The 21,052-nt window shown below is 42.9% G+C and overlaps 1 long non-coding RNA gene across 2 annotated transcripts; it reads left to right on the forward strand.

Annotated features, from left to right (window-relative positions):
* Positions 1 to 4,148: 4,148 nt before the first annotated feature.
* Positions 4,149 to 19,484, forward strand: LOC114607724 (uncharacterized). 2 transcript variants are annotated; one of them, XR_003709212.2, is made up of 5 exons: positions 4,149 to 5,149; positions 12,744 to 12,878; positions 15,725 to 15,830; positions 16,966 to 17,110; positions 17,796 to 19,484. It is a non-coding gene; the product is annotated as an uncharacterized LOC114607724 (long non-coding RNA). The 2 variants fall into 2 exon arrangements; XR_003709211.2 differs by having other exon boundaries at positions 16,966 to 19,484.
* Positions 19,485 to 21,052: the final 1,568 nt, after the last annotated feature.

Here is a 21,052-nt window from a genome sequence, read left to right on the forward strand (position 1 = left end):
GTTTCGTCTGTCAGCGCCCTGGACATTTCGCGAAGGTCTGTCCCCAGAGAAACGCCTGGCAAGGCATGATGGGGGCAGCAAGCCAAGAGGAAGAGGGAGAGAAGGCGCAGGTGCAGGGAAACGAAAAAGCTTGGCTGCAGACCAACAGGGGCAGCAGCCAGGCAAGTGACCAGTAGAAGAGCCCCAACCAGACCCTCCCAAGGCAGCCATAACAGTTGAAGTGGTGCTAGAATTCCCAAATGGGCACCCAGTACAAGTGAATGCTCTGCTGGATTCGGGTTCGTCATGTAATTTCTTCAGTAGAGACTTTACTCTGGAGCACCAGCTATACCTGTTGCCACTAGATTTCCCCTTGCAGGTGACCACCATTGATGGCAGGGAGCTACTGGGGGGGGGGGGAGTGACACACCAGACACCACCAATGAGGATGAGGGTTTCTAGAAACTGAGCAAGTCAGAGCAAAATTACACTGATTATAACAAAGAATTGCTGGCCATTTACGTGGCCTTTCGGCAGTGGAGACACTTTTTGATTGGGGCGCGGCACCAGATCCAGGTCCGAACGGACCACCAGAACCTGGAATACTAGCGGACAGCGCACATGCTTAACCAGAGACAGGTCAGATGGTCGCAGATGTTCTCACAGTATCACTTCAAAATACAATATGTACCTGGGGGGGGGGTGTGAAGGCGGATGCACTTTCCAGGAAACCTGAATACATGGAAGGGGAAGGACCTCCTGTGGACCAAGAACTGGTTGGGCTGACCAGAAATGATGAGTTTGCTCAGACTAAAATCAGGGAGCTCAGAGATGGAAAGGGGGGAAATGGGGGGGTTGAGGAAAAAGGAGGGCTCCTGTACTACAAAGGGGCACTGTATGCTCCGGGAGAGACATTGAGGGCCAAGATACTTAGGCAGCTCCATGACAACCCAACAGCCGGGCATTTTGGGCAGCATAAGACCATGCTACTTAGTCACCAGACAGTTCTGGTGCCCCAAGGTAAGGGAGGATGTACGAGAATATGTCCGGGGGTGCGACAGGTGCCAGAGGGCCAAAGGGGGAAAGAACCGCACCAGCGGGGTTACTGGAACCCTTACCCACACCAGAGAGGCCCTGGGAGGTGGTGTCCATTGATTTTATGACAGATCTGCCCAAGTCAAGGGGGAAAACAGCAGTGATGGTGGTGGTCAATCTACTGACTAAAATGTGCCATTTCGTGGCCTGCTCTCATGCGGTGTCAGCAGAGGAGACAGCCGATCGAGGAAGACAACTTACCTCGCGGTTCTGGCGGAAACTCATGAGCTTGCTGCAAGTAGAGATGAACTTCTCGACACCAAGGCACCCAGAAACCAACGGCCAGGCTGAAAGGGCGAATGGAATACTACAGTAGTACCTACGCTGTTATGTCAGTGAGAGGCAGAACGATTGGGTAGAGAAATTGGCGCTAGCTGAATTTGCGTACAACAACACTGAACACGTGTCCACAGGAATGAGCCCCTTCATGGCCAATTATGGGTGTCACCCCAGGGCCTTCCCAGGGCGTGGAGAGGAGGAATGGAGTGTGCCAGCGGCGGAGCAATTTGCAGAAGAGATGGAGGCCTTGCACCAACAACTCCGGCTAAACTTGGAAAGGGCTAAAGAAGTCTACAAAAGGCAGGCAGACAAGCACTGCAGGCCGGGGGAGGTCATACGGGTGGGATACAGGGTGTAGTTGTCATCCCAGGGTTTGCCCTCCAGTGGAGAGGAGCTTAAGGGCTCGGAGGAGGTGAGGCGGTGCCAGGACACCTTGCCTGGGCAAAGCGGGGAGGAGAGAGGTCCTCCGTTACCCACGCCCTCCTTGCGCAGTAAGCTTCCACGCTGAGGGGGGAGGCGCAGACTGGGTGTCAAGAAACTACTCTGCTGGGGAAGGTTTAAGGACCAGCCACTCACTGATTCTGCCAGTGAATGAGCCAGCCACGGGAGAGTGGCGCTCTGGACAGATAAAGTTTATTTTGGCATCGAAAGCAAGGCTTCACATCCAAGCAGGGAGGCATTTGCCTGCTTACTCTCGAGCAACCCCTTGGAACCCTAACAGGTACCACCACCCCCCAAGAGATTTGAGATTTTTCTGCCTCCAGTGCCTTGTGTCAATGAACTCTTAAACAGATAATGAGCTATAGCCTAACCTCATTTAAATCACAGTGACAGAAGAGTTGCTTGTATTCCTTGCGAATCTGCACTCAAGAATTGCTGAAGGCAAGAATTGCTGAAGGCTGCTGATTCTTCTAGATCTGTCAGCAGCCTTTGACATGGTCGATCATGAACTCCTGGACCACCGCCTTGCCGACGTGGGGATCCAGGGCACAGTCCTTCAATGGCTGCGCTCGTTTCTCTCTGGTCGGGGACAGAGGGTGGCGCTTGGGGGGGAATTGTCATCGCGCCACTCCTTGGTGTGTGGAGTGCCTCAGGGTGCGATTCTCTCCCCGATGCTTTTTAACATCTTTATGCGCCCCCTCGCCCAGCTTGTCCGGAGTTTTGGGCTGGGTTGCCATCAGTATGCTGATGACACCCAACTCTATCTGTTGATGGATGGCCATCCTGACTCGGCCCCAGACACACTGACCAGATGTCTGGAAGCTGTGGCTGGATGGTTACGTGGGAGCCGGTTGAAGTTAAATCCTGCGAAGACAGAGGTCCTCTGGCTGGGGCGGGACGATATGGGATCGAGGGGGCAGCTCCCATCTCTTGCGGGGGTGCAATTGGTGCCAGCACCGTCCATTAAGAGTCTGGGTGTAATCTTCGATACCTCCCTCTCTATGGAGGCGCAGATTACAGCTATAACAAAGGCGGCATTTTTTCATCTCCGCCAAGCTAAGCAGTTGGCCCCTTATCTCTCTCGCCCTGACCTAGCCACTGTGATCCATGCGACGGTCACCTCCAGACTGGATTATTGTAACTCACTCTACGTGGGGCTGCCCTTGAGACTGACCCAGAAACTCCAGCGGGTACAGAATGCCGCAGCGAGACTCCTTACGGGGTCCTCGCTGCGAGATCACATTCACCCGGTGCTATACCACCTGCACTGGCTCCCGGTGGAGTATAGGATCAGGTTTAAGGTGCTGGTTTTAACCTTTAAAGCCCTATACGGCCTAGGACCCTCGTACCTACGGGACCGCCTCTCCTGGTATGCCCCACAGAGAAACCTACGATCTGTAAATAAAAACATCCTTAAGGTCCCAGGCCTCAGAGAGGTTAGGCTGGCCTCAACTAGAGCCAGGGCCTTCTCGGCTGCGGCTCCAATCTGGTGGAATGCTCTGTCACAAGAGACTAGGGCCCTGCGGGACCTGACATCTTTCCGCAGGGCCTGCAAGACAGAGCTGTTCCACCAGGCCTTTGGTCAGGGCGCAGCCTGACTCCCTCCTATGGCAACCTGCACAGTATTTTGGTTGCCATCAATTTGATTTTAATTAATTTTTATAATGAAATATTTTAGAATGTGTGATTATTCAACTATTTGGTTATTTGATTGTTGTTAGCCGCCCTGAGCCCGGCTTCGGCTGGGGAGGGCGGGATATAAATAAAATTTATTATTATTATTATTATTATTTATAGCGGACCAAATGAGTGCATAAGAGATTTGCCAGCATGAGGTTCAGAGAAAAAGAATGGTTTCTTAGCAATCAAATCATGTCAGATGAATGAAAAAACCTCATATTACAAATATAGTGGAAGAAAGCAGTACAAAAGCTTCAATGAAGAATAATTTGATTCAGGAAGTGCATTTGTGATAAAGGCTACAGAATTTAAACCTTGCAACATTAATCAGATTTAACGTCAATAAATGTGGTGTCTCAGATAAAGGACTGCAAAGAATTACCGTACATATGGCACTGTAATAAATTGAACAGAATATAGGGTTGTATCTTGGAGACCTACAAAAGTTGGCTGTTCTTTCATGATACTGTAATTGTCTCTTCATGTACTATTTTGTGCATATGTCAAAACAAAAAAAATTCCTTCCAGTAGCACCTTAAAGAATGCACACTTCTTCATGCACACGAAAGCTCATACCAAGAACTAACTTAGTTGGTCTTTAAGGTGCTACTGAAAGGAATTTTTTTTGTTTTGACTATGGCAGACCAACACGTCTACCTATCTGTAACTTGTGCATATGTGTGGGTGATGTTCATACACCAGGCAGCAGGCAGCAGCAGAAGTCTACTTTTAAAAATCACATTAGCCAATGTAGGTAGTTTAGTCCAGTATCAGACACAGAGTGCTTTTTAAGTGGCACGTGATAACAGCCTTAGTTTGTAATCCTAAACATACTAATTTAGAAGTAATAAAGGTACAAAATTCCAAGTAAGCAATTCTTCTTATCTAAACGCATCCTGATGTCTATTTCAAAAAGCCGACAGCACCTCAGAGCTGCATTGTTCTGTAACATCCATATTAAGAGGTTGCATTCTAACACATTAATGTGGACACATATGCTCCCTCACACAGCTGGTTGTTTTGGTACATCCGCATTAAGAGAATCACAGTTTCTCATAATACTGTGCATATTTTACTGCACACAGTTCTGATGCATTCCAAGATATGACCTTATAAACAGCAAGTATCAATTGCCTATGGCTTGTAAGTGCATTATCTAGATTCATTCCATTTGCATGAGGAATTCAGTCATTCAAATACAGTGGTACCTCGGGTTAAGTACTTAATTTGTTCCGGAGGTCCGTTCTTAACCTGAAACTGTTCTTAACCTGAAGCACCACTTTAGCTAATGGGGCCTCCTGCTGCTGCTGTGCCGCCGGAGCAGGATTTCTGTTCGCATCCTGAAGCAAAGTTTTTAACCCGAGGTACTATTTCTGGGTTAGTGGAGTCTGTAACCTGAAGCGTCTGTAACCTGAAGCATATGTAACCCAAGGTACCACTGTACTCAAGTCTTGTAGGCAATATGCATGTGCTTGAATGTACCAGAGGTTTCATGTGACCAGTCTTAGAATTCAGATTCTGCACTTCCCATTAGCATTCAGCTAAGCAAAAGATCCACAAGAGACCCTGTCGCCTCTCATTCTCACACAGGGTCGCCATGACATCAGAGCAAATGAGCCAATGGCCTCACCAGAATCAGCAGAAAAGTCAAGAGAGAGATTGCAAGAGTGAAAAGGTCAGAGAATAAAAAGGGGAAGCTCAACAGCACTCACAGAAAGTATTACAAAGGAGCCAAAAAGTTATTTTTGGAGTTTCAAAATTCCGTCTCAGGCAAAAGTATATTCCCTTTAGATTCCCTTGGGGTGGGGGGGATAGTAACAACAATTCAGTAAACACACAAATTGGCTGACTATAAGCATTGAGGTCCGAGGTCATTTCCAGTTTCCCAGAAGAAAAAGAATGTCAAACATATGGGGCCTTTGGCTTTGGAAGCCTCCTGGATACTTGTCATTAAATCAAAGAGAAAAGGAGACGGCAGCCAGCTCCTCAGTAGGAATCAGGCCAAATCTAGAGGAATTCTAAGGATATTTTTTTCTTTAAATGGGCTTGCACATTTAAGCTGCTCCCCAGCCCCTCCTGCCTGCCTGATTGATTTCTCTCTCAGACTAAATCATGGTTGATTTTGCGTTGCACTTTAAGAAGTGGAGAAAAATTGGAAGTAGCTGTGTTGGTCCATTGAGGGAATGGGGAATCCTTAGTAACAGTAGTGTGGTGCTGTTGGAATCAACTGAAAGGTCACAAAGAAGTGAGCAAGCTTCCAGATTTGTCAGCCGTCACCAGGAGGCTGGATCTTAATCATAAATGGGGCGGGTGCTGCTGCCGCCACTGAGCAAGACCAAAATAAAAAGGCCTGCAGGAGAGTTTCAAAGCACAAACTCCAACTGCACAAACTCCCTATCAGACACCTCACAAAAAAATAAATTAAAGGTTGGACAAACAAAGCGTCCTTTGTTCCTTGCTTATCCCCTGTAACAGTGGCGGTTTCTCCATAAGAGCCTCTAGTTCTTATCTCATTTCTGAATCTCACTTTGTTCAATAACCAACAGGTGCAAAACCAGGAATACTTTAAGGGTATTTACAAGGATGCTACGCCCTCTTACAATGTCCCTGGGCAGGTGTGGATACAAGCACACCCATTGCCAAGGCTGCTGTTTTCTTCTGTTTTCAAATGGACACACCACGGGGTAATGCAGAATCAGTCAGCAATGAGTTGTTATGTTCCCAAGAAGCCCTTTTCCGCAGGGGGTGGGGATATTCAATAGAACTAGATTGAACATGGACTATATAGGGGGTGGGACACACCAGGTATTCTGTCCCAATGATTTTAAAATAAAATGTGTATACATAGCCTAATTTCTTATGAGGGATTTCTAAAAAAACAAAGTTTGCTTTAACCAAAACAAGTGTGGATAAGAAATGCCCAGTGTGGCAGGGCTAAACTTAGAAAGGGCTATTCTGAGAGAAAAATGACCTGTAAAGGAAGAGATAAGCTCCTCTCCCCACACTCCTCAACTTCCGATCTAGATTGCAGTTCTGCACAGCTGCTTTTGGTTAAAAACAATGTCACTTGAAGAAAACAAGTTGATCCTAAGGGAGAAAGAAGTAGACTGATGGCCCAGAGGCTAGGCAGGGATTCGAACTGGGCCTTGTACTTCCTAACTCTGCATCTTTTCTATTTGTTTCATTTGGCCAGTCCTATGCTTATATCAGATTTCATGTGCTGCTGTTCCTTATAAATGTACATTTTTTTTATTTTAAAAAAAACATCAGTAGCTATTTAAAAGCCAGAAAGGAATCCGTGAAAGGAATTCTAAGGCAGCATTTAGTAGTAAAGTAGCTGAAAGTATGTAGCAAAGGCATCGTGTACCAGTGTGGTGCTAAGTGTTGGACAGGGTGCTGGGAGACTAGGGTTCAAATCTGTACTCAGCCATGAATATCACTGGGTGACCTTGGGCCAGTCACTATCTCTCAGCCTAACCTACCTCACATGGTTGTCGCAGGGATTAAATGAGGTGGGAGAGAACCATGTGCACCATTTTGAACTCCTTGGAGAAAAAGCGGGGATATACATGCAATAAATAAATAAATAACACCCCCCACACACATTACAAGTGGAGAGTTTTCTTTACACATCAATGAGAGCTGTGAAGCCCCCTGTACCTGTGGCGCTCCCTACACTTAGCTTGATTGCAGCCAATAATGCCTTTTTAAAATTGTATTGTTTCTTTCCTTTATCGGTTTTATTGCTGTGAAATTTCTCCCCCCAAATTCTTAGCGTTTCATAAAGACAATTAACAATGTTTCCCTTCATACGTTTTTATTTCCATGCATATCATATTAATTTTACATTTAGCAATGGCACTGTACTACAACATGCAGATAACGAATTTATGCAGATTATGATCGTCACAATGTCAGCAGTTTTTGCTGTGGAGTGTCACGTACAAATTAGCACTGATTGTCTACCTTTCACCAATCAGGTAAAAAATTTAAAAGGGGAGCGGGGGAAACAGCCCTTATATTCATTCCTGGAAAATTGATCAGTTCTTTTCTATGCCATCTTGGCTGCAAATCCTGGAAGACCTGCTCTGTGCCTTGCAGGCCTTTTCCCACCTGTCCTGGGAGGTTGGGGCACTGACTGACTCCAGCTACAAAAGCTGAAGCTGCTGAACAGATTCTGGGGTTGGGTACTGTTTAGGGGGTTTTGTTGGTGGGGAGGGGTTGCTGTTCAGTTTTTTGCATCTTTATTTTAGATCTCTTGATTTATGTGGAAATTGTTCAGTTTGGTTGTGTGTTTTTTAATGTTTTCTTTATTGTTTATGACTGTTTTTGTTATGTTTTAGTTTATGTGCATACGGTTCTGGAATTTTTTTTCATATATAAATTTTTATTAGTTTTTTTAACATATCATTTTCAACAGTAATTAAACATTCTTTTACATCTTATTCAAATTTTTGACTTCCATCAATCCTGTCTGAAAATTTTCCAATTTAATCTATCAGTATGCATTTCTTGTCTTCCCTATTACATTTCAAACTCATAACCAATATCTCTATCTTTTTCTACTTTGTAACACTTCGTATATTTCTCCTTACAAAACTTATTGTAGTCCTACTAGCGCAATTTGTTGATTACAGTTGCTCTTCAAATAATTCATATACTTCTTCCAATTTTCTGTAAATCTCTGGTCCCGTAGGTTTCGAATCCTTCCCGTCATTTTGTCCAATTCTGCATAGTCCATTAATTTCGTCTGCCATTCTTCTTTCGTCGGAATTTCTTTTTTTTTCCATTTCTGGGCTAACAATACTCTTGTCACATATGGTTCTGGAATTTAATCGGAAGGAGTCAGAGACAAGGAAAAAGAATGCAGTCCTAAGTAAATTGGCTGAAAATAAGCCACATTGAACTCAATGGGACTTCCTTCCATGTTTGCACATTTAGACCTGGGCTATACAAATCCAAGAAATATGCTAATGAAGGAGGGAATGTACCAAGTATTGGAGACTATAAATGGCATATGCAATCATAAGGGGGTAGGAATCCCCAGACTAGGGATCCAGCAGTTTAGAATGATTCCCACACTGTTCTTCACCACCCATGTGATTCCTGCATTGCAGGGGTTGGACTAGATGATGCTCGGAGTTCCCTCCAACTCTTTAATTCTTTGATTCTATGAAATGTACAGCTGTTGCTCGTCTGTTTCCAAGACCCTGAAGAACTTTCCTCAAAGGACTGGTTGTGCTGCTGTTTTCACAGTACTCAAACTACATTGTTTTGTAGTTGTGATTCGGGAAATACTATTTCCCTTCTCTCCACGGCTATTGTGAATGCTGCATTGAATGTGGCTTTATGACTTCCGCACTCATCCATGTGCTAAAACATGCATCATGTGATGCTAATTCCTTCCACACATGTGTGCTATTATGTGAACTTTTTTAAAGCAAGTTTTCCACATTGTATCACTCATGAATGAGAGCACTCCTACGGCTTTTTTTAAAAGGTCAAAAACTAGCAAGGTTGCCCATTCCCAACACAGGAATGCTTTATGTTTTTGTAGGCATTTCTTTTGCTTTTTAAAAATGTAATTGTTAAAACTGGCTACATGTTTTCCCCTCTCCAGTGTTTGCCCAGGCTCACATTCCCTCCATGTTTTTATATAACAGTGGTGAAACAGAAGTTGATCTATTTCCTCTGGAGCGAAGCTATTCCATTAAATGTACAAAGCGATAGGATCAATCAGCTCTAAAATGTATTTGCCACAAGGACAAAAATGCAGGATTTTAAATCATTGGGACTTAACAGGGAAATTTGGGCCAACTACCAAAGGCAGAGGAGACCTTAAAATTATCAGACTGTGGAACACATTCAAGAGAAATGATGTGTCTCATCTGTTGGGTCATTTAGAACAAAGCCCTGGAGAGAGTCTTCTCTGTGCAGTAATCCTGCTCTGGCAAATGTATGGAAAAGATGACCTAATGCTCAGGATTCAAAGTACCATAGAGAGAAATGAATTATGCTGTATTATTGCAAAGCACTCAAGACGTCTGTTGCATTCTGCCCAGGGATGGAAAAATTATGTGCTGTATAAATGCTTACCATTTAAGGCTGCAATCTCAAGCTGCATACTCTGAAACTGTTCTGCTGCCTTCTGTAGAACTGCTCTTGAGTTAGTGATTTGAGGTTGTCCCCTTAAGCCTAAATCTCACTACCTGGCTTTTCCAGAGAGCTGGAAAGAGTCTTTCCCCTATGTAACCTGTCATATCAATGCCAGGATTATGCAGAGCAACAGAATTGAAGGAGTTACTGCCCGATATTATGGACAGCAGTCTGACGGCAATGTTGTTGTTGTTTAGTCGTGTCCGACTCTTCGTGACCCCATGGACCAAAGCACGCCAGGCATACCTGTCTTCCACTGCCTCCCGCAGTTTGGTCAAACTCTGACGGCACTACTTCTGCTAAAACAGTATCCTGGGCAATGCAGCACAAGTTGGAAAAAACGTCATGTTCAAGAGTAGTAAACCTTTGACTCTGACAGAGGCATCAGTTTGGGCACTGCTGCAGATATATTATTGGGCCAGTGGGCCAGTGCACCTGGACCAGCATTTTAATGGTCTTATGTTCCTAAACAGGTCCAATGGAAAATGTAAAAATTTACATGACTGGACAAGTTCCACCAATACTGAGAATTTTTTGCCCATTGATTTGTGAATGAGTGCTGCAAATGCCTCAGTGTAATGGTTTATAGCAGAGATACCCAATCTTTTTGGGCCCAGGGGCCCAGTGGGAAATTTAAAGAGCTATTGGGGGCACCCCAAGATGCCCATTTCACAAAAGAAAAACTGGTGACGCTCAGAGTTGCTTCCTAACAGACAAAACACCAACAACCCCAATCAAACAACAAGAATGTCAAAAATACTCAGTTTTAAAAATAAAAAACTGGACCTTAGTGGCTTCCAAGGAGCATATCTGAGTGTATTGTGATGCTTGCAGGCACCACATTGTGGGCCCCAGGTTGAAAGCAATTTCCCTTGACCTTTTTGTGTCTTAATTTTAGCACATACATGAGGCTTTTCTTGGGCTCCATGATCACTGCAGATGGTGACAGCAGTCACGAAATTAAAAGACGCCTGCTCCTTGGGAGAAAGGCGATGGCAAACCTAGACAACATCTTAAAAAGCAGAGACATCACCTTGCCAACAAAGATCCATATAGTAAAAGCCATGGTTTTCCCAGTAGTGATGTATGGAAGTGAGAGCTGGACCATAAAGAAGGCTGATCGCCGAAGAATTGATGCTTTTGAACTGTGGTGCTGGAGGAGACTCTTGAGAGTCCCATGGACTGCAAGAAGATCAAACCTATCCATTCTGAAGGAAATCAGCCCTGAGTGCTCACTGGAAGGACAGGTCCTGAAGCTGAGGCTCCAATACTTTGGCCACCTCATGAGAAGAGAAGACTCTCTGGAAAAGACCCTGATGTTGGGAAAGATTGAGGGCACAAGAAGAAGGGGACGACAGAGGACAAGATGGTTAGACAGCGTTCTTGAAGCTACAAACATGAGTCTGACCAAACTGCGGGAGGCAGTGGAAGATAGGAGTGCCTGGCGTGCTCTGGTCCATGGGGTCATGAAGAGTCGGACACGACTAAACGACTAAACAACAACAACATGAGGCTTATTACAAAAACGTAAAATAAAAAGAAAATGAATTATGGTACTACTGGAGCAGCCCACCTTAGGTAAAACCCTGTTGTGGGTCACATGACTCACCAGTTGAAGCAAAATAGGTTAGGTGGTTGGTATGTAGTATTTACTGCCATTGTATCACCGTTCAAAATCCAACTAAAGCTTAGGCAAGTATAGATTAGGGCAGAGGCTGTCCATTTGGTCTTTGTAAAACCACAGTGTGGCGTCAGAGCATGCTGGCTGACTGAAGGTATAGCTGTGGCACAGTTATACACCACAGCTGTCAAGCCAGCTGTCACAACGAAAGTCCCCTTTGCCTCATATTTTTTCTTTCCTTCAAAATATGTGCGTTGCTTACTTTCAGGGAGAAAATATTTCAATGTAATACCTTTAGCTGTTCTTATCAGCACAACATGTCAAGGCAATTTCACCTTTTACGAGAACAGACTTGCTGGCCTGACTAATCTGCCATGCAAAACGGTTTATGTCTGCAAGCTGAGATGTCCTTCCGCTGCTGACCCACTGCCATTACGAAAGTACATTTTGGGATGTTAGCAGACTGCATCAGAAAGCACACCATTGTAAAGCAAACAGTTATTGTGCAGCCATCTGAAGGCAGACTAAATGTGAACGCCTGTTTTACAACTTTTTAAAGGCAGTTTCGTGACATAGCCATGATACTGGACAGTAGTAACATGTTCTCTTTTGTTTTTAAAGAAAAAGATTAAAACCTGTATAATCTGAAACCTATGTAAAAAAATGCCAGTTCCAACAGTATGATTAAAAGCTTCCCTCTTAGGGCTGAACTACAGATTAAACATCCATGGCTGGGTGCTGTGCATGTCATGTTGAGTTCCTTGCAGGAAAGGTTGGCTATACATGTAGTAATAAATAGGCAGATATTATTGCCAGTAGAATTGGCAGCTGAGGCTTTGGAGGGAGAACATAAGAAGAGCCTGAATTGGGCCAATTTTCCATCAAATCCAGCATCCTGTTCTTAGAGTGGCCAACCAGATGCCAGCAGGAAACATGGAAGCAGGATCAAGCTGCAAGAGCACTCTCCCCCTTGTCTTTGGATCCCAGCTATTGTACTGGTATTCAGAAGCATTACTGGCTCCAATGGTGGAGTCAGAACAAGCCATCATAGCTAATAGCCACTGATAGCCCTATCCTCCATGAATTTGTCCGACCCTCTTTTAAACCTAACCACTGCCTCCTGTGGAACTGATTTCCATAGTTTTAACCATGCATTGCACAAATAAGTGCTTTCTTTTATCTGTCCTGAATTTTCCAACTTTCAGCATCCATGAATTCTAGTGATTTGAGAGAGGGAGAAACATGCATCATTTCACCAGCTTCTATTTCCCCTTTTCCTCTCCACCTTTTCCTCGCCCATTCCTCCCAGGGGAGTCACTCTGTTCCCTAAAACCCTAGGTCACTTTGGCTGCCATTTTCTGTCCCTTTTCCAGCTCTGTAATATTCTTAAGATAAAGGCTCTTAAGAGATGATAAACAAACACCTTAAAAGTAGGGTGGAGGTGCAAATGTTGTGAATTCCGCTCACCTATTTCAATCCCTTTGCTTCGCAGCTGCCAAGCAAAGAGATGAGTCTTTGCTCCAAAAAGATCTCACAGCCCTACCTACATGCAGTGACAGGAAGCAACAGGAAATGGACAGAGGCAAGAAAGTGATTCAGCATTTATCAGAATCAAAGAATGTTGAGGGTAAAGAAGATTTTTTTTTTTTATATTGTAATAAAAAAAACAAACCCTGGAAGTTATTCTCTTTAAATTAGCAGGCCCTTCTTCACCCTAATGGTGGAACTTAGAGGTGTTAGACAGGGTGTAACTTTCCCTTTTCTACTTACATAATTGCCACAGGGATAAAGATGCTCTTATAAGGAGCAAATCACTTTAAACGCACATTCAGGTTTCCTTGCCAGAATGGTAACAATAGTTGTTTTCAGGCACTAAGAATCTGTGAATAATAAACTTTTGCAGGGGATACATTGAAGCTCTGACCTCCCCTTCCCTCACTGGAATACAGATGCTCATTAGAATATATAGAGAGAGGCAGGGTTCCTGATCATGTGCAGAGAGCTGTAGATGTGTACAGCTGGATGCTATGAAACTTCTAGTGAATACATGTGGGGCTAAACCATCCCCACACAAACTTGTTAGCCATGGATTTAGCATAGCTCAAGAGGGGCAAATATGGTGCCTTAAAGGCTAAGAAATTTATGATAGCCCACATTTTCCCTAGGCAACAGCCTGCTTCATGAGATGCAGCTGAGGAAGAAGGCTATAGCATAAAGGAGCTCATTCCACAATCAGCTGTTGTACCTGCAGTGCCCAAGCTGCAACAAACTGGCATGGCTGTGCTTCTGAAATTACAGGAAAATTAGTGCCAAGGTATGTGTAATATTGGGAAACCCTTGAATGATCTCCCAACTTTCTTTTTCAGCTAAACACTGCTGCAGGGAGAAGAGAAAGGTCCTAATTTGGTCAAGGAAGTGGCATAAGGGCTGGATGTGTTTAATCCTCCCTGCTCTCTTTTCCTCGTGCTTCCTGGGAGAGAGAAAAAAATACAGGAAGAAATATAAACTAGCAAGCATCAATTCTGAGCAGCAAAAAGCTTCAGGGAACGTTAAAAAGCTCCATCCTCATTGCTCCTTCCCCAGTCCAATGAGCAGAGGGGCCTCCCCCACGGATATATTTAGCTAAAACAAAAAACCAGAACAAAACATCAAGAGATCAGTCACAGATCTCTTCTGGCAAAACACATAGTTTGGCCCTGAGTTTCTAGCACACTAAAGGCTTTGCGTCAGGAGTTTGATTCTCTTTCCACCCGTGTCAAATTCCATATACAGACATAATCCGGAGTGCTGCTTCATGCAGAGAGATTCTACTGCCCATAGACTAGCGCTGGAGAGTAAATACTCAGTGCACTCTAATTTCATTGTACTGTATCTTCTTGCTGAATTCTGCCCACAACCACCACCAATTCTGCTGGAAATCCTTGTTGGGTGTCTCCTTCCCCACCCAAGATAAACTAACTGTATAACAGATAGATTTCTGATCTGTTCCCTGCCTAAACTTCAATTTAAAGAGCCCTCAATTTTACTGGTACATTATCACCCACACATGTGATTTAAAAAAGAATAATACTTAGATCATCTACCCCTGAATATTTCAGTGTGACTTGGAAGTTTTTATTACCATTTTGTATGCTAAAAGGCCCTACTTGGAGTAGAACCAGGGATCCCCGGGTTCAAATCACCACTCAGCCCCAAAGCTGGGTGTGTAACCTTCAGCTAGTCACTATCTTTCAGCCTAGGCTACCTTGCAGGGTTGTCATAAGCAAAGAATTGGGAGGAGAACCATGAACTCCACCCAGAATTTGTCAGATGAAGGGCAAGATAAAAGCTGAGTGGGAAAGCAATGAATTAATTGCTCAGTGAGCCTTATCTGCACTACCCTTTCACACTGGAGCCTCCAATTTCCTCCTTTTGACATGCCTTTTGTCCATCTACATGTTTCCCAACCTAGCATCTGAGATATTCTAGCTCATTCATTCCTCCTCTTGTTTTGCTAATGGAAGGAGCAGCACAGTAACTCACAGGCCTTGCTTTTACTCTGGGAAGTGAAATGTGGATTTAGAATTAACCTTTCTTGCCTGGCAGTCAGTGTCACTGTTTTGCGAGCTAGAGTCCAAAGTGATTTGGTTTGCTTTCTTTGCAGTTTATACAAGTTCAAGTCAAATTCTTTTCTAAGCTATGCAGCTCATGGGGGTGAGGGAGCTAAGTCATTCTGGCTGTGTCCATGGGCCCCCAGCAAAAAAATAAAAATAAATACATAGCAAACTGAGGTTCTGCCCCCTCCCTAGCAAAAGGCCTGTCCCCACTAACAAAAATCCTGGCTACGCCCAGGGTTGTGTCTGTGTTTGTGAATAATAATGGATCTGTACAGCTGCCTGCATTTTTGGTATGTGGCTTAGGGGGCAGCCATGATGAGTCTCCTGCACTTTGAAATTCACTATTAAACCACTGAGATGTAGGATATGGTTGCAGAAGGCAAACATGGGGCAGGATATTTGAACTCCTATCGTTTGTTTGTTTGTTTGTTTGTTTGTTTGTTTGTTTGTTTGTTTGTTTAATAAAATGTCACTTGATTGTAGAAAAAAATCTCAAAGAGATTTAAAAGAGAAGCCATGCAGGGACATGCTCTTTTCGATGATTCATTTTTTATTAAGATTTTAAACAAAGACCCTGCTGCAGCTTACTTTATTCTTTGGCAACACATTCAATAGTGCTGCCCTGGCTTGCAAGGTCACGATGACACACCCATTGGACAGAGAATGCCCTTGGGCTATTCTTTTTGTTCCCTATCTCCACACTTCTATATTGCAGAAACACCGTTATTTTTAAAAGAAAACCAGAAACAATGGATTCACTGGTTTAAAAACCGGTAACAGGGACATGATAGCTGAAGTTAGTACAGTATCCATTTAATAGTTTCCTCTAAAATAGATTTAGAACGATGATGCATTTTCTGATCCTTGTTCCTTTCAGTTCCTGGACGTCCTCTTCCATTACAGTAAAGTAGAAAACCAGGAACCTTATATTTGTATGTCTAACCAACATTAAGGAAGTAAAACATCTGGAAGGACTGAAACTCGTAAGTCATAGCTAACCTTTCTCCAACATTTGAGGAAACTGATCTCAAGAGCCCCCAAAAAACTTACTCATTTTTATTGGGTCAAAAGATAAACATTCGAGCCTAAGCCTACATACATTGACCTGAGAATAAGTCCCCACTGAACTGAATGGGGATCACTTCTGCGTAGGTTGTGCTGTCAGGCACATATTGGCTAAATGAAGGGGTTTTCAGAACTAGTAAGCAAAACAAGTAGTGGAGAATGCCTTCTGGCTTCTAATATAAAAGTGGTCTAGAAAGGGCTTACTTCTGAGCAGACATGGTCAGGATTGTGCTAGTTACAGGTTTTCTGCCGACTTGTCCTATGGACAACACAGCTGTGTTCACACTCCTGTTTGCTGTGCACTTGCTGCGTTTTCATACATCAAATGATGTTATCCAAAATGCATGTGTATCCTAACAAAATACAGTGGTACCTCAGGTTACATACGCTTCAGGTTACAGACTCCGCTAACCCAGAAATAGTACCTCGGGTTAAGAACTTTGCTTCAGGATGAGAACAGAAATCGTGCTCCGGCGGCACGGCAGCAGCAGGAGGCCCCATTAGCTAAAGTGATGCTTCAGGTTAAGAACAGTTTCAGGTTAAGAACGGACCTCCGGAGTGAATTAAGTACTTATGAATAACTTTGCATAGGGTAAAAGGCATTTCCCCACCCTATCAATGCCCCCTGGTGTGTATACAAACAGAAAGGAATCTGACACTAATGAAGCTGTGCTGATGTGAACAGCTGAGGGGAAGGGAAGAGCTGTGAAGCACATGGAGATGGGGAAGCAACTTCACTGTGTTCTAAGGAGGCAACATGAATATACTCCATAAGACTGAACCCCCATTAACAAGAGGCTTCTCTCTTAGTACAATTCCATATCTTGCTTTCACTTTGAAGTCTCAGCTACTCCTAACAGCAATAAAGCTGTACTTCTATCAGTTCTATCAGTTTCTATACTGATAGAACTTCTATCAGTTTCTATACTGAACTTACAGTAACAAAGAGGATCTCTTCTTACCAATTACCTCCACAAAAGGAGGACATTCACTTGGCACTTGAAATTTAATTTATAGCAGTACTTACTGATTTCCTTCCATTCAAAACTGCAGGCAAGGATTGTGTTGCTGATTTGCAACTGAAAGTAAGAAGTGAAATGTTCGAGGGAGAAAATATATATGTGCCATTTTAAAGCCTTGGGATGGTCTTTCTTGTGTAAACAGCCAGTGGTTTTATCTGGATGCTGCTGAACTGGAGGTATAAATCTACAAATTCTTCAAAATGAGTCATAGTGAATCATCTAAGTTTACTGCTAGGGAGCTATTATAGATTATAGATTAGGACAAACCCAACACTGAGTCCTGCAACAGAAACATACGCAGCATGGAATGCACTAACAACAAACCAGTTTACTAAATTGTTTTCATAAAGAGTTGCAAATGAATAGATGTAATCAAATCTGTAATCTTATCCTGCAATTCATATTCTACACTTCCCACCACCACAAGCCATGGTGTATTCAGGGAAGGACTTACTGGGATTGAAGTCCAGCCCCCCCCCCCCCAAGCAAGACGGAATAATGTAAGCCACAAAAACAAGGACATTATGTGTTAGATTTGCTCTATAGCTTGCTTTTATAATCCACATTAAACTGTATGTATAAACTAAATTTAAGGATTATTCATTGCTGTGTTTTAAGATCCTAACTTTCCTTTTTTGAACAGAGGAAAGTTCAGAATGGGGCTTTCAGACCTCACTGCCCCACACCAACATGTGCTCCTAGCAGTTGGGGGGCCTTTGGGCATGATATGGAATATGATGCAGGGGATTGCAGATGGCGGAATTAGAGGAAACTATGGAATTGTTATCAGAGGATTGATTTCCATTCCATAAGTGGGATGAATAAGCAAACATGAGCAATTTTCACCCATGTTTCCATCAGAATTCTTCAAAATCCCTGTTGAGGAACCAAATCTATATATTTCTATCTTTGGGAATCCACATGGAATCAAGCTTTAGAAGGCAACCAAGATGTCTTTTCATGGGAAATTGACTCTTCCTGGCCACAGCTGTGAATTTCTAAGGCTATGCTTTCAGCTTTTGGGAGAACTGATACTGCTTTAAAGACCAGCGTGCATGATTGCCAAAGTTCTTGTCTGATGCACCCTGCTCAACTTGTATATTTTTATGCTTACAAGAAAATACACAAGCTTCTCAAAAGGGAACTCAACTCTGTAGCAGCTGGAGTTTCCTACTGCTTAGAGAAATGGGAAGCATCACAACACATTTTGTAACACCATCTGTCTAGTTTTCAAAGCTTGAGCAGCTGTTAGATAGGGTTTCTAATTGTGATGTGGAAATCTGTGCGCAAACCAAACCTGCAATCAAGGCAATCCACTTAGAAAACCTTGTTGAATAACTTTTTTAAAGCACCTTTCCTCAACCTGATTCATGCCAGATGTTGTTGAACTACAACTCCTTTCAGCCCTAGCATGACCAATGAGATGTACTCCAAAATATCGGGGGGAGGCACCAGTTTGGGGAAGGATGCTTTAAAATGACACAGTCATTTCCAAATCAGTGTTCCAAGCAGCAAGCTCAAAATTAATATCATATTCATACCGAAAATGGGATGCTTCCAGATATTCCCTTGATGTCTACCCCACAGCATACAACATATTTTGGCCAACACAGCCACCATGTTTATACTACAGATTTGGTGATAAGAAGCAAGCAATCTCATAGCAGCATTGCTGATTAATCCTGCTTGACGAACTATTTGTGTTACTAAGTGCAAACAGTGTTGTGTGAGTAAAACCCTGCTTTTGGCTTACTCACATCTCAGGAGATAAAGTGATAACATAAAAAAAGTCCTAAAACACCTTGGGCTTATGCTGATTCTAAGATGGTCGTGAACTATTTTTAAATTTGTACTTAACAAAACATATGCTAAGCACCATGTGCTGGTTTAATGCAGAATTAAGGATAATTTGTCCATAAAATGCTTCACCCAGTATATTTACCGTGTTTCAAAGGCATATAAAGAATATGAAGTGGCAAGTACCTGTCTTCAGGTATTCTCTCAACATATGAGTATCACAGTTTTTAAATGTTTGGCAGGTAGTCCGGTATTTTTAAATACTCTTTAAGTCACTTTGAGACATTTATGTAAAAAGCAATGAATAAATGTAATAAACAATTCTCCCAGATTATTTACTACTGCATTTTGTGCAATATGGTTTATAATCAACAAGAAATGGTAGATAAGTTGCTACTTTCCTTTTGTGTGATGCTGTTAAACTGGAATAATGGAGATATAAACTGAAAGTAACACTGACACAGATATATGTCAACTGTTTAAAAAGGCGAGGAGGACCTAATCATAACAAAATACTTTCATTGCAAAACTCTTGTTGCAGTAAATGGCTGAAAGGGGAGGTTTTTCCCCCAATAAAGCCCAACTCTGTGTACTGTACCACCCTGAATATATCCCACAAGGAGAAGAGGTTGTATCAGGAGGAAGTATGTCTTAAGGACTTCTTTGCATTAACTTTTATGGGCATGATTAAAACCAGGCTCATTTTTGTCAACTTTTATACTGCTCTGTGGTGTGAGTATTTGTGAAAACATTAACCATGTGCCCAATTTCCTTTGTAATAAATATAGCAAGTTCACTATGATGACCCACAAGCTCAGTTAAACAAAACTGTCATTACTCTCAGAATACATGTTCTTCATGAGCAACAATTTAGGATTTAGGTACGGAAGCTGTGGTCTTCCAGATATTGTTGGATTCTGAACCTCATCAGTTCCACACAGCTCGGCCCATTATTGGAGGCCATGGGACTTGTAGTTCAGCAATATCTGGAGGACCTCAGGTTCTCCATCCCTAATTTAACTGACAGAGGGAAATTTGCAAGGCTTCTGAAAGGAGAACAGAGAAGGAGGTGGCTTTATGAATCACTGGAAATCTAACACAGTCATCTTTCCATTCAGCATCAGCAACTGTCCTGGGAACATCTGATATGATCATAAACGAGACAAAAGAAAGAGATTTTTTAAAATAGGGTTTTGTTTAAAATAACCCCACATGTATTGTGTGATCTGGAATGGAAAAGAGTTTGTGTAACCACAAACTAAATATATCAAAAGGCAAAGTCTTTACCATAGCTGCAAGCTGTAATACTTGTTTCTCGCCTTCAGAACAGACAGATTTAGGTAATTCCACGGCTTGACTTGAGTACATGCTTTTTACCTATAATGGAGCAATCACAAAATAATGTAAATCCCCTTGGATTATTGAGCCTTTAATAAGCTTTTGGTTATTTGGGTAAAATAATTCATCCTCCCTTCCTACTTTTTCTCATTATGAGTGTGTGTAAAGGATGAAGTGGAAATCCTAACCCACATTGAAAATTATAGGAACATTCAGGGTGAATTTGGCTAAGAAATTGTTTTAAAGGGATCCTATGTCTAGAAGGTCTTGGGTTGTTTTTTTTCATGAGGAAAGCTTAAATGTGCTGAGAGTGGCAGAATCCATCATCTTTTACCACTACACTACACCATGTGTGGATTCCCCCCCCCCCCACCGGCAGTACCCTAAAGCTAATAATGGGTTAAACTGGATCTTTGTTTTTTACCTCTATACATTTTCTACATTTTCTTCTCAGAGGCATTCTGCAAGATGAGTTGGGCTGAGATCTATAGTGAGTTTCCAAAGTCCCCCAGTAATCCACCCTCTGTTTTAACTGAACGCTAATGGGTGGTACCAATGACTAAGTCAATGTCCTCCACCCTGCTTCAGTCAGATGGGTGTCTGTGGAACTGAAATAGAGGACAAAACATGGGTTTCTCAGTGTTCCAATGGATACAGGCTGTATAGAGTTTAAAATGAACTGTTTACTCTAAAAAGAGGGTATCTTATTGGTGACTGGGCTTCAGAGACAGCTTATGCTCAGATTCCACTTCCTTAACAAGTATGGGCCAAAGAGGTTCCCCATCCCTCACCTAAGGGTACCTTTGATCTCCAAAACAGCTCTTTTCAAATACTGTACTGGTGGAATACAGCCAATCACTGGCCTCATTACAGCCACTGAACATTACACCATTACAGCTTGGACTCAGCATTGGACTGTCATTAGAAGTTCTCACTTTTTAGAAAATTCTTCATGCACTTTTTCTGATGAACCTTTCCTTTTA

The sequence above is a fragment of the Podarcis muralis genome, chromosome 12 (genome assembly GCF_964188315.1).
Source record: "Podarcis muralis chromosome 12, rPodMur119.hap1.1, whole genome shotgun sequence".
In the NCBI taxonomy this organism is placed as follows: domain Eukaryota; kingdom Metazoa; phylum Chordata; class Lepidosauria; order Squamata; family Lacertidae; genus Podarcis; species Podarcis muralis.